Source organism: Ursus americanus, chromosome 2, assembly GCF_024610735.1.
Source record: "Ursus americanus isolate L20-20 chromosome 2, mUrsAme1.1.p, whole genome shotgun sequence".
Classification (NCBI taxonomy): Eukaryota; Metazoa; Chordata; class Mammalia; order Carnivora; family Ursidae; genus Ursus; species Ursus americanus.
The window spans coordinates 42,208,856-42,223,011 of NC_142128.1; the positions used below are offsets into that span (position 1 = coordinate 42,208,856).

At 58.6% G+C, this 14,156-nt stretch overlaps 1 long non-coding RNA gene across 1 annotated transcript; it reads right to left on the reverse strand.

Moving 5' to 3' along the window:
* Positions 1 to 4,254: 4,254 nt before the first annotated feature.
* Positions 4,255 to 8,049, reverse strand: LOC123783484 (uncharacterized). Its single transcript, XR_006777224.2, has 4 exons — positions 7,857 to 8,049; positions 6,769 to 7,736; positions 5,284 to 5,409; positions 4,255 to 4,516 (listed from the first exon to the last, which is right to left on the reverse strand). It is a non-coding gene; the product is annotated as an uncharacterized LOC123783484 (long non-coding RNA).
* Between the last annotated feature and the right edge of the window lie 6,107 nt (positions 8,050 to 14,156).

The following is a 14,156-nucleotide window of genomic DNA, read 5'->3' on the forward strand; positions in this document are numbered from 1 at the left end:
CCGGAGTCGTCCCGGCTGCGGGCCGCGGGGACAGCCTCTCCGCAGAGCAGACAAAGCCCGCAGCGCGATGCGGGCGCCGCCGGGCCGTGCGCGCGGTGGAGGCCAGGATGGGCTGCGGGGCTGCAGGGCGGGACCCCCTGGCAAAAGACGGGGTCCGCTCCCCACCGAGCGGCAGGCCGCCCCCCATGCCCTCCCGCCCCCCCAGTCTCGGAGATCTGAGCGGCACGACTGGGAGGTGAGTTAGTTCTCGTCCTTCCGAGCGGCAGAGGGGAGCTGGCGGGCAGTGGAGGATGGGCGGGTGGAGGGAGAGGGGGGAAGCGGAGGGCAGAGAGCGGGGAGGCAGGGGGAGTCTTAAAGGCAAGATGTGACTTGACAGTTTCGGGGGAAAGCCCGGAGTTCAGGCCGCGACAGAAGGACGGAGGAGAGACGGGGTCGACTCGGGACCCAAACTTCCTTCGGCCCGGCCCGGCAGACGGCTGGGCGGGGGGGTGTGGGGTGGGGGTGGATCTGTTCTCTGGCCTCCACCATCGTTCCACTTGGCCTCACCCACCTCTCCCCCACTGAAAACCCGTTAATGCAGCTCCTTTGACTCTGGACATTTAGTGAAAGTAAAAATAAGTTTCTAAGGCGTGAATTGGACAGTTGGGTACTTGTAGAGGGAGTTCTGGGAAGTCGGAGTGTAATGCAGCCTCTTATCCTCCTCTTCCCCCGATCTCCAGCATTTCTTTTGTCACCCTTTTTATGCCTGGGCCTTTCCCAAGACGGGAGGGGATGGCACCGCAGCTCGAGGCCTCGAGGTTGGGCTTTAAGAAGAACTTCCCAAAATAATTGTATAAGAATGGGTGGGTGAGCTGCGTGGTAGGGTGGCCTTTTCTGGAGTGCCTTGGAAACCAAACATCTGAACTGGTTTGTGAGGTAAAGTCCTGCCTGGAGGCAGGGAGCAGAGGAGGTGGCCTCACAGAGCCCGCACTGTGAGGCCATGAGGGCTGAGCTGTGAAGCCCAGCTCACCAAGTTGATTCTTGGAAAGAGTGGATTTGAACACCAGCGGGAGGGTGGGGGCTGGCGTGGAGGATCTCCGGAGGGGCTGGCACCCTGCGGGGCTCATGCTCTTGCGCAGTAGATCTAGGGAGGGGAGCCCAGGCGAGGAGCCCCTGGGGGGCCCCAGAGTTGGGCAGGGGTGCCCCCCTGGATTGGGGAGTTCACATAACATTAACAACAAGCTTTATGGCTTGAGTGGGAGAGGAGGTGAGAGGTGGGTTCTTGTCCCCCATCCCTCTACCCCAGGAACACGGACTGGGGGACCTGTGACATTGGGGGCTCTCGAGGGAGAGGCTCCTACTCTGTGGCACAGGTGACGGTTTTCGCCTTAAGAGAAATAGCAAACAGTTGCATAGGACTTATTGTGAGGCTGGCATTTTTGTCACCAGCTGATCTGAGCCTTCCTGTCCCCACCGAAATGAGATTCCCCCTTGACACCCACCCCTGAATTTGCCCTGCTTCCCCTTTCCTCTTCACTAAGCTAATTAAAGCGGGAGGTTAATGACCAGAGAAGCCTTGGGGATTTGGCCAGGGTGGAAAACAAAGGACAGAAACAAGTGTGTGTGAATGGGGAGGGGACAGCTGCTGAACGGGAAGGGGCAGATGAAGGAGTGGGGTGGGGGAGGCCGAGGTCCCTGCTGGACCCACCTCACAGATCCAACAAAGACAAATCAGCCCCCTGGGCGTGTTCATGCACCACGTGTCCATCCTTGGGGTCCCACTGATTCTCCAGACAAATACCCAAGGTGGGAGACGCAAACGTGAGGGTGTGCACCTGGAGGGCTGGCTGTGGGTGTGCGAGTGCACTTGGGGTCTGTGGCATGGGTGTGCGTGCTGGAGCGTGTGCCTGCAGAGTGTGTGGGGTATGTCCACGGCGGGGAGGGGACTGCCAGATTGCCCAGGTGGCACAGGAGCCCAGGGACCCCAGGGGTGGGCACCTTAGGAGCCAGGTTCCATGGGGCGGGGTTTCCATGAGTCCTTCCCTGGCTCCCCCCGGAGGCGGATGGCCGCCTTTGTTCAGGGGACTCTCCTCTTCTGCTGACACTTGTGCTGGCCAAGCTAGGTTTCTGCCCAAGGGCCCTCCTCTTCCTCCTTCCATCTGCCGGCCTGATCCAGAATTAAGGCCGAGGGGCTTACTTAAACAGTTTTGCTTGGAAAGAGATGGCTATGCCCCACCCATCACTGTCTGCCTTATGTCCAGAAAGGTGTGTGGGTGGCATATCTCTCCACTCCAGGATCTTGGAGGATAGGACAGTCTTTCCTCTTCATCATCACCCCCCTCGCCCGGCCCCCCAGTGCCGGGCACACAGCCCTGCCCAGAGCTGAAGCTCAGTAAGGTCCTGTTGACTTAACTGCATGTTCGAAACGTCATGGTGTCTGAGGCAGAACCAGGCCTCTGGGAGCACACATGCTGCTTGCTGGTTCTGCCCCCTGGGCAGTCACTGCCTGCTGAGCCTCGACTTCCTCGTCTCTTAAATGGGGAAGTAAGTCCCCAGCACAGTGCCTGTCTCCTCTTGCGTGTTCGGTCAGTGCGCGAGCTCTGGCCCTGGTTGCTCTCTCCTTGCAGGACTTCAGCTAGATTGTGGTCCTCGATAATTCATTGTCATTCATTTATTCTCTCAGCTAATGAGGGTGTGCCAGGCACCTGAGGAGACCTGGACCCACCGTGGGTCACTTGAAGCCAGTTCTAGATCTGGCCTTGCAGGAAAAAGATGGTCCCAAACAATCAGCACAGAATTCCTAAAATAATTCCTGTTGAGTACCGGAACGCAGGCAAACTCTGTCTCTCTGGCGTGCGAGTGCACACGCGGGCCGGCTCCTAGCCTCAGGCCCGAGGAACAAAGGACCCGTGGAGTTGTTGTGTTGGCTGTATGTGCAGCGCGTGTCTATGCACAACAGTATCTGTGTGCACGTGTGCGTGTCTGCGTGTCCACACGGGCACGAACACAGAGCCCAGGGTTCATGTGGACCCTGCAGGACAGGAACAGGGTGGGTGGTCCAGACTGTGCTTGTCTGTGTGTGGACCTGTGTCCCTTCTCTTTTCAGAGCAAACCTCCCAGCACCATGTATGCAAGTACCAAAGGACAGAGCACACATGTACCACCCGCCCCTCCCGGGCCCTATTCTCAGAGCCCCTAGGGAGGGAAGCCACACGGAGGCTGCCCCCAAGGCTGCCCCACAGAGCCGGCGGGCCATAATGGAGGGCATCCTAGCTGTCTCCCCCTCCTCTTCATCTGTCCGAGGCGGGGGGGGGGCCTCCTCTCCTATGTGTTATAGGGTCTCCCTTTCCTTGTCTCAATACCGCTTCCTAGGGGAAGTCCACCCTGCTATCCAAACACTGTGTTTCCTACCAAGAGTGCAGCCCGTTTGCTCTCTGTTGCTGGAACACATGAATTCACTAATTTAAATCAATGAGAATGCATTAAGAAAAATTCCGTAGGATACACAAAAGAAATATCAGATTTGATCTCTGTCCTCAGCAAGACACAGAAACTAGCCTGTGTGACCCAGAGAATATGACCAAATAGGATTCGGCGTGAGGGCAAAACGGTCTTTGGAATTTTGAGGGCTACAGAGGTGGGGGAGTAAGGAGCCCCTGCAGGTCCTCCCGCTGTTGTGGACCAGTCTCCAAGGGCTCTGAAGCCCGGCCTGAGGTTTGGACCTGGACAGATGCCTCCGCCCTTCCCCTGGGCCCACTCCAGCACCCCCCTCACAGGGTCCCCTGCACTCTCTGATTTCCCTAGGGAGAGCAGCTCAGAGGGGCTGGGGTGGAGCCAGGGTCCCCCAGGACAGCTGGCTGACAGGGCCCCTGTGGGACTCAGGGCTGGACCCCGGCGTCCGGGAGGCGAGTGATACCGGAGCTGTGACAGTTGGTCCCCAGATTCCTCACTCAGTGGCGCCAGCTCTGGTTTCGGGCTGGGGAGAGGGCGGGGGGAGGGGCACCTGGTGCCAGCCTGGGCTGGGTGCTCTCTCGGGGCAGGGAGGCAGAGGCCGTAAACATGCCCTTGCTGGGTTATAGAGGAGGGACTTTCCAGCCCCTCTCCATGCCAGGCACCAAGCTAGATACCAACAGGGGGTACTGATGCGTAAGACACAGCCTGGCGCGGGTGAATTAACGGATCTTAACCACGTGCTGGTTGCAGAGAATGTCATCGGCGGAATAGAAGTTGAATGAATGAATGAATCAATCAATCAATCAATGAGTATTTGAACACGTTCGTCAATTATCTAATGGCCTCCTTTTACAGAGAAGGAGAACCCAGGTCCTGTGACTGTCTTATGCCTTCTGTTCCATCATGCGGTCTTTTTTAGGAAAGGGAAGAGGAAGTCAGAGAGAGGGATGGGAAGGGACTTGCCATTTCCCGAGTGCCTGTTGACTGCCAGGCTCTCTTCTTGGCCTTCACAGACTTGATCTCATTTCATCCTCTTCACAACTCCGTGAGGCTGGAAATGCCACCTCTGCCTCACATTAGGGAACTACGGTTCAGAGAGATTAAGTAACTAGCTCAGGTCACACAGCTGATAAGTGGACCCTCCGGTGTTGGGAGCTAGATCTACCTGACTGTAGGCTTAAGACCACAGAGGGACAACAGTGACACCCAGTGAGTGCCTGGAGGCAGGGAGTGGTCATCGAAGCTGGAGCACTTTGGTGAGGCTTCCCGGAGGAAGTGGACTGGAGTCCCTAAAGGATGAGTGAGGTTACCGCAAAGGGAGAGGACTGGAGGGACGACTGGAGATTGGTGCCAGAGGTGCCCAGGGAGGCCTGCTGGTGGGGCAGGTGGAGCTTGCCTGGATCCCAGAGCAGGGCGCAGGTGGAGGACCAGCGTCTTTGAACCTTGACCACGCGGTGGCGCTGCAGGCCGACTGCTGGCAGCAGCTCCAGTCTGGACTGGACACTAGGGCCCAGATGTTTCTTCCCTGCCTGCCGGGGCTCCATGCCCAGCCCTGCCTCCTCAGGTGTCACCTGGGGCTTCCACCTTGCCCTTTGAGGGCGGGGCACCCACACACGAAGACCAGTCTGTTTCAGACTCAAGGTGAAAACCCAGGTGGCTGAGGCTGGGCACGCCCACAGCCACACCAGCTGCCTGGGTCATCCTGAGCCCCCTCCAGCTGCTTAAAACTGGCTTCATGTCCTGCTGCCCTCCTGAGTCCTTGGGACACACTGTTTGAGGGACGGGCTAAGGAAACCAACATTTGATCCCAGCTGACCTGGGTCTGAAGGGGCGTACGACAGTAATACATACCCAAGAAGTTAATTGTTTTTATCCAGTTAATAGATGCTGGACACTTGCTGTGTCAGGCACTGTTGTAGGCACTGGAGACACAGCACTGAACAAGGCAGGTGACGGCAATCCCGTGGAGCCCGTGTTCTGTAGGGGAGGGGATACCGACAATAGACAAGGTCATCGTGTAATTCCTGGTAGCAGTGGTCGCTATGAAGACAAATACAGCAGGATATTGGGTCGAAGGCTGTGAGGTGGGTACTTACTCCCGGTGCTCCCGCCCCCTCCATCCCCATCCCCTCCCTCTGTCCCATGTCCTCCAGGCCTTTCTCCAGCAGCCCCCGCGGGGGAACGGGAGCCCTGGGCTGGGAGGACTGGGTCTGCCAGTCCGGACCTGCTCCTGCCCCAGCTCCCTGCTTCCGAATCCAAGTCGGCCAGGATTCCGGCCTTCCCCTACCTTGCTCCCGTCCAGCCCATCAGCCAGACCTCCCTGCTACATCTCTGGACACTTCCCAAACCCATCGGCTTCCCACCCCTGCTGCTACCCGCTGAGGAAGCTGGCACCATCTCCAACCTGCAGCCCCCTCCACTCCTACCTCGTCCCCCCCAGCTCCATTCCGCATCGTGGCCAGAGAGGTCATTTTAAAAATGAACTGGATCCTGAAACTGCCCTTCTTAAAACCCTGCATTAGCTCCCCACTGCCATGAGATTCAACACCAAACTCCTCAGTGTGGTTTAGAAGGCGCTTCCCTTCTGGCCCTGCCCACCTGTCCACCTGGCTCTGTGCTCCCTCCCCTTCTCCACTCCAGCCTTCCTTCAGGGCTTCAAGCGCACCCAGCTGTGGCTCCCTGACCCTTTACCTGCCTAATGCTTGTTCATCGTGCAGGACTCAACCTCAACGTCAGTTTCCCTGGGAAATCTGCCGTATCGTTCACTACCCTGTATTATAGCCGTCTGTTTATGCGTCTGTCTCCCCTGTCCACTGGGTGCTCCTTGAGCAGAGGGACTGGATGTAGCCCACTCCTGTTCCCCAGCTGCAGGCCCAGCGCCTGGCACACACGACGCGCTTGGTGCGTGTCTGCTGTTTGGAAGCTGGACATGCTCACTCACACTCCCCCAGCCCGCCAACCCCACCAAATATTCAACTTGACCCTCTGCTTTTCCATCTCACCTCTCCCCCTTCTCAACCAGCTCCATCCCTCTCCTCCCCTCACCGGGGCCCTCACGGTCCTCCCTCGGCTGGTCTCCAAGGGGGTGCTGTCTGGCATGGACTCTCACCCAATCCTCCTCTCTGGTACCTAGTCTGGGGCTCAGGCACAGCAGGAACTCAATAACGCACTGACTCACGCTGTGACCTCTGACCGCTGGCCCCGCTGCTGTTCTCTGTGCCTGGAGCCCTCTCTCCCCAACTTGTCCTTCAGAGCTGAGCTCGGGGGGGCCGTGTCCTCTAGGACGTCTTCCTGACCACGCAGACCACCCTGTCTGCTGTGGCGCCCAGTACTTACCCCTCCGTTAGCACTTAGCACAGCGCTCAGGCAAAGCCCGCTTCTGTGTTCTGGAAGCTGCAGAGACTGAACCCCCAGGCCGGGACATGTCTCCAAAGCCTCGTGCAGGGGAGGCACATGGTAAAGGTTTGTTGAGTGAATGACTGAGTGAGTAAAAGGAAGAAATTACTTTATGATACTGAACAAGTCAGCCTCTGTCTTTGGGCCTCAGTTTCTTTTTCTGTAAAGTGGAGGCAGGAGAGCGTAGAACAGCGATGTGCTTGTTTATATTTATCAGAGCCCGGGTTTGTGGCAACTGCCAGTTCCCAAGGTGTGACTTCCCTCGCCGCTGCTGATTTCAGTGTGGACGGTGGGCTAGCAGGGGCGAGCGACAGGAGGCACACTGGCTTGGCCCCGATGTCTCCACAGCATGCTCTAGTTCCAGTGTCCCCGCACAGGGGCCCCTGTCAGGAGCCCGGGGGCACTCGGGCTGCTCCACACTGTCCTTGCATCCCCAGCACCCCCAGTCACCTCTTGTGTCCAGCCCCAAGGTGCGGACAAGGACACCCAGGCTGCCTGGGGCCCTTCTTGCCATTCACTGGGGGCACTTTCATGCTCTCCCCGCAGCCCTCGCACACCCCTCCAGGGCAAGCCCCAACAGCAGACTACTCTGCTCTCCCCGGGCTTCTGGACTGACCCGGGCACTGTGTCCAGTCTGTTTTTCTCTTGCGTGACCTCTGACCTCTGACCCTGCCAGCCACGCCCTTCTTCTCCAAACTGTTTAGTCCCTGGCTGCTCCTTTTCCGGCTCCCCTCCAGCGTCACAGGCCAGCTGCTCCAGTGCCGGCAGCCCCCTCCTCTGTCGCACACTTCTGCCCAGTTGTTCCAGAGGAAGCCGGCGGTCCTCCGGCCTGGGCAGCAGGCGGTGCAGCCGCCGGCCACCTGCGGGCCCTCTGCAAATTCCTTCTCTCTCTGAACCTGCTTCCCCATCTATAAAATAAGATAATAGCCGCAATTACCCTTTGGGATTGTTGTGTGATCAGTGGGAAGAGGCGTGTAAACTCACAGGACTCCGAGCCCAGCAAGTGCTTAATAAATACTCGGACTCACCTTCGTCATCCCTTCCTCCGGGAGGCCTGCTCCGGAGTGGCAGGCTGGCTGGGGTGCTGGTTCTCTGCCCCCTGGCATCCTGAGCTGCCCCCCAAGCTTCCCCGCAATGTCACAGCTGGTTCTGCGAGGGCCCCAGCCTTCTGGGGCACAGGTGCAGAATACAGGGGAAGGAGCGGAGGAAGGAGGGGGGACTAGCCCCCCCAACCCCCGTGGGCAGGGACCCGCCCACCAGTCGCAAGACCAGCAGGTGGCGCCCGCGCCCGCGGGGCTCGGCCCCTGGCCACCTCCCTGCCCCGGCAGAAGTCCCCGCGGGGCCGGCTGGGCCGGCGGGGCGGGTCCTCAGGCCGCCTGGCAGGGACAGACGTTTCCGTAGGAGTGCCCAGCCTAACTTGGCGGGAAGGGAGTGCGGGCTGGGGGAAGGGGCCTGGGTGAGGGGCTCTTGGGCACAGATCCTGTGGCGGCCGTGAAAGGGGAGGCCATTCAATCAGTGAGTCAGAAGCTGAGATGGGGGGTGGGGAACACTGTGGTGAAATCAATCAGTGAGAGGACGGGGAGGCCCGGTTTCCATGGCAACGGTAGTGTTTGTGGCAAGCCCGGGACTCCTGGGTCCCCAGGCCTGTGAGCAGTGATTCACCACAGGAAGGGGAAAGTTTCGGAAGGACTGGGTGCTGCGGCGGCCCGGATGCCCTGTGGTTCCTTCTCAGGGCTCAGCACGCGCTCCCCCGAGAGAGTGGAGGCCTAGGCCAGGGCTCTGCTAGACACCCAGTGGGGAGCTGAGCCCCCGACAAGGGGCGGGCCCCCTGCTCCTCACTGCAGTTGCACAAGGTCCTCTGGGATTACTGTTACTCCAGTTTATAGAAAAGGAAACAGTCACCCTGGCCAGGGAAACATGGCAGGACATGAGTACCGGAGCCAGGATTGGAACCCAGATTAGTCTGACTCCAATCGTGCTTGTGAAGACCCAGAAAGCAGAAAAAGAAGAACAAGGGCGAGGAAGTTAGGGTGTGGCTAAGACCCAGGATGAGATGGGAAGGGGCCCTCCATCTCGCTCGGCCCCCCTGCCTGCCCTGCCCCGTGTGAGCCCCGCACAGACAGGGAGGGAGGCTGGCATGGTGCTTGGCCTGATGTGGGCCAGAGACTGGGCTTCAGCCTCCCTCCCTCTCCTCCAAGCCCAAGAAAGCAGTCCCCAAGTCTGGTCCAGCCAGCATCCCCCATCACATTCCCTGTCCCCTGGTCCTGGGGGCAAGAGAGAGAGAGTGTGTATGTGGGGGGGGAGGGCATCATATCTGCCCTGGGAGTTCCCGTCTCTCTGCTGCTGGCAGGACTGTTTCATTCTCAATAAGCCATGGGGCCCCCACAATTTCAGTATGAAAGGGGTATCCCCTCCAACCCCCCAGGCCCTTGGTGATGGCATGCAAGAGGGAAGCCCAGCCCTTCCCCATCTCTTCCCCTGCAGCGGAAGGGACAGAGGCGGGAAGGGCCTTGGGACTCTTCCAATCCAGTCCTCCTCTCGTCTTGCACATAGAAAACCGAAGCCCGTAGAAGGAGAGCAAGTTTTCCAAGGTCACAGAGTGAATTAGTGGAAGAGAAAACTAGACCCTCTAACTCCTGATTCTACATTCTCCGATCCCAGGAAGAATATTCTTGAATTTGGCCCTGGGTTCTCAGGACGGAGTCAGGTGGATGAATGAACAGAGGGAGAGAGATTAGCAGGGATAACTGAGTGTGGTACAGCACGTGGGGAGAATGTGCCCGGCTCGTGCCCCGCCTAGCTACCATGTGACCTCAGGAACGGTGGAGGGGAGATCATCAGAAAGACCGCGTTCGTCAGGGGTGTCAACGTCTGGGGTCAATGTGGAGTGTGTGATCTCGGGCAAATCACTTCCCGTCTCTGAGCCCCAGGGCTAACCTACCGCTGGGGTTGCAGGGAGGATGGACTAAAGGGCAGTCAGGTCCTTATGAATTACAGGGTGCCATGAATGTTCTCGGCTGTCAGGGAAGGCCAGGCGTGTCCTGTGGAACGGGGAGATAGAGCTGCCCTGCAGTGCAGAGGGAGGGACAGGCCAGGTGCTGACCCTTGACCCTCGGGAGAGCAAGGAAGGAGTACGAATGTTTGCTGTGTTCAGTAGGAGCACCCATTCCCCCCCCCCCGGGGCTGGGGGGGCAGCAGGTTGCTGCAGACCCCGGGGGTGCCCAGAGGCTGTGGGAAGCTGAGGGCTAATTAGCTCTCCCTCCCTAATTGGACTTAATTGCCTCCTTGCGATCAGCAATTAGGAGGCTGCATCACTCCGCACAGGGAGGGTGACACCCCGGTGGGGAGTGGTCAGGACTCCCCTTCGGGAAGGGAGGGAGGCAGGCGGCCCCCTAGGGAAGTTGCCCCATGCCTGGCCCCTTAAGCTCCTGTGAGCCTAGGGCTAGGAGCCTCGAGGCCTCTCATCTGGACTGTGGCTTCTCAGGCCTCAGTTTCCCCACTCTCAGGGGCTGATTTTTCGGCCCAGAGGAGATGTGGGACCTGGGCCCAGACCTCCCCTGGGTCCTCTGCAACTTTGGGGTGGACAGCCAGGGGGTTGGGGTTGGAAGTATGGGCTTGGAAGCCAGCTCCACCACTCACTGGCTATGTGACCTTGGACCCATTGTGCTTTGTTTTCTTTTCTTTTTTTTTTTTTAAAGATTTTATTTATTTATTCGACAGAGATAGAGACAGCCAGCGAGAGAGGGAACACAAGCAGGGGGAATGGGAGAGGAAGAAGCAGGCTCATAGTGGAGGAGCCTGATGTGGGGCTCGATCCCATAATGCCGGGATCACGCCCTGAGCCGAAGGCAGACGCTTAACCGCTGTGCCACCCAGGCACCCCTTGTGCTTTGTTTTCTTACCTTGAGCATGGAGTTGATGTGGCACCGGGCTGGCTCGTAGAGTATGCAGCTCGGGATCTCGGGGTCATGAGTTCAAGCCCCACTGTGGGTGTAGAGAGTACTTAAAAATAAAATCTTTTTTTAAAAATTTTTAAAAAAGATTTTATTTATTTGAGAGAACACAAGTTGGGGGGAGGGCGGGGGGAGCGGCAGAGCGAGAGGGAGAAGCAGACTCCCCACTGAGCACGGAGCCCGATGCCGGGCTCTATCTCAGGACCCTGGGATCATGACCTGAGCCGAAGGCAGACGCTTCACTGAGCCACCCAGGCGCCCCCAAAATAGAATTTTTAAAAAATAGAATAAAATCAAATAAAATGGGGCTGATAATAACCATCACTCCCTCAAAGGGTAACGCTGAGGAGCAGGTGGGTAGCTGAGTAGCAGGTGCTACTCAGAACAGGGCCTGGGGCCGCGAGCCCTCGGTGTTAGCCGTTATTAGCACATCCCCATTCCGGACCTCAGCTTCTTCATCTGTAAAATGACAGACGGCCGTGGTACTTACTGAAAAATGCCTGGGTCCCACCCTGGACCAAGCACGGAGTCAAAAATCTGGGACCTCGGGCATTGGCAGTTTTGAAAGCCCCCTCTCCCGAGTGACTGTGACTCCCAGTAAGGCTGGAGACCACTGGATGGAAGGTTACCCCCCCTCCCAGCCTTGACCCCTGAATACTCTCAGATAAAGCACTCCACCCCCAGCCCCCCTGCCCAGCAGCAACGCAGGACCCAGATGGCTGCGTGGCCCTGGGTCAGCACCTGTGCGCTGCCAGAAGCAGGTCCCTCCCACTCACTTGGACTGAGTCTTCCTCTATAAAGTGAGAATAATGACCCCGCTGTGTTCGCCTCCCAGGGCTGCCTGGAGATAGTGTTTCACTGGAGATAGAGCCTGCTATAAATGTGGGCGATTATATTGTTCCTTCTGCAATAAACGTATTGAGGGCCTAGCGTGTACCCCATCTCCTTTATACACGTGACTACTGAATTATTAGCTCCTGGAGAGATCGGGCTGAGCCATCAGACGAGTCGGGTGCTTGGGCCAACCTCTTTCGTTAGCTCCTGCTTGGAGTTAAATCAGCCAATGAATGGAGAGAACCTGGAGCAGGCCCTGACACTGAGAGGGAGAGCGCTCTACGCTCTACGAACAGGAACCCCTGGGCTGGGTGTGGAGAGCAGCCTGGCCAGCTGGGCAGAGTGCGGGCACGACTCCTTGGGAGGAAGGCATGCGGGGTGTGTGGTGAAGACTGGGTGCGTGGAAAAAGCAGAGAGGCTGAGCACCTGGGGAGTACCGGTTCATGAGACGCCCCCCGTTCCATGCTCAGGCGCTGTGCCAGGACCCACCCAGCCTCCCCTCTCGGGGTTGCCCTAATGCGGGCGAGACAGAGGCACCCACAGAGAGCGTCCCTGTGTGTGATCAGAGAAGCTGGGGGCTTAGCGGGATGCCTAGCCAGCCTCGGTGGCACTTTCTGCTGAGCCTGGGGGTTGAGGAGGAGTTGGTCAGAGGGCAAAGCACTGCCAAGTTCAGGCAGATTAGTCTAGAAGTAACAGAGAGGTTGGGATTGCTGGGATCTACAGGGCAGGATGGGATGCCCGGGGCCCTGAGGGGCTTTACAACCCAGGACATGGAGTTTGGACTTTATCCCCAGTACCGTGGGGCACACTGTGGTTCGAAGTCTTGTGGAAACATGTTGAGGTTTACAGTTTGGAAAGATGGCTGTGATTTGGGGGAGGAGAAAGGGGTCACAGAGGTAAGGGTGCAGGCAGGGATGGAGAGAGATTCTAGAGGTGGGGTCCACAGTCTGTGGGTGCTCCCTGGCCAAGGGAAACATGAAGACCTCTGTCTGATACCAGCAGTGGGGGATGGCGGGTATGGAAACCCCGGCCTCGACCCTGGAGTGGGGATGCTTGGAGGCAAGGGCCCAGGGCCTGCCTCTCCGTTTCCCTGGCCTTACCAGGACAGACTGGGCATTCCTGGCCAGGAGATACCCTGTCGGGGCAGGCCTGCCCGGATCTTCCCCAGCCCGCAGGGCGGAGCAGTGCACTCCCTCCTCCCAGCCTCTGGCCTGAGTTGTGGCCCCAGCGAATGGGTTCCAAAGGCGAGGCCAGAAGACAAGCTCTCTGGGTCTGGGGCACCCGGGCCATAGGGCAGTTTGGCTGTGGGACTGCAGACGGATCCCCGCCTTCCACTTGAATTGTACCCCACCCCAGGGCTTCTCGGTGGACGGTCACTGCGCCCGGCCTGGCCCGGCCGCTCCGTTCCCAGGCCCCTCCCGGAGCCTCTCTGCTTCCTCGGCCTGCTCTTTGCCCTCCCTCATTAAACTTGGTTTCTGGGAGAATATGATTTGAATTAACTCCTGGGAGAAAAATCACAGAAACCAGGAAAGGGGGGCCATGGGGAGGGGGCAGTGAGTCATATTTCCATGTGTATTTTTCAAACTTTCCAATGGGACTTTGGGAAACAACACCCTTCTGGTTGCCAGCTTGGACCTGGCCATCCAGGGGTTCCTAGTTCTATGTCGTAGATCTCCCCTCAGTGGCTGCTGTACCCGGCAGCCAGCCCTCCGGGTCTGCTTCATTTCCTGGGACCCCTGCCCCCTCTCCCGCTGGCCCATGCGGTCACTGTTGGAGGGGCTCAGAGAAGTCCCTTCTGGGGGGAACTCCGGTCTGTCCTCTGCTGTCATTGCATGGTGAAAGCCCTCCATGTACCCCATTTCAGGGTGGACCCATGGGGTCTGCAGCCACGCTGGCCAACCCGCCGAGCCTTGAGAACAAACATCCGCACCAGGGAGCCTGGGCTCCAGGAACCACCTCTCTGCCTCAGCAGCTTCCTCTTTGTGCCCTTCCCTGCTGCTTCTGCACCCCACTTTCCAGAGGGCCTGTGGCTGGGGTAAGAACCCACCAACTCCCAGGGAGAAGGCTGCGGAACAGAGACCTCACCCCAAGGAGGTGGGTAAGAAAGAGAATCTACTAGTAGCGTGTCTGTCCTGTGCCCTGGAAGGGATGTCAGAATTCCCCTTCTGCACACGGACTCCCAAGCTCAGCCACAGCCAGTGCCTGGTGCAGGTCCTGAGCCCACCCAGCCTCCCTGATAGCACCCATCTGCTTCCTGGGGGTCCTGGACTAGCTGTCCCTCTCCCCTCTCCCCTCCAGGCTTCTGACTCATCCTTCCTGGCACGGCTGCATACCCTGCCCCCACTGCGCCCATGCCAGCAACAGCCCACATCACATGGGCCACATCTGGCTCCCTTTGAGCATATCCTCCCCTCCTTTGTCCCTCCCCTTTCTCTGCCCAGGGGCCTGAGCGGGAAGTACCCCTGAGAACCCCTCTTTTCTGTCCTGCCCCCTCCCGGTCTCTGACAGATGCACTCCTTCCCCTTCTTTCCACCTCCTCAT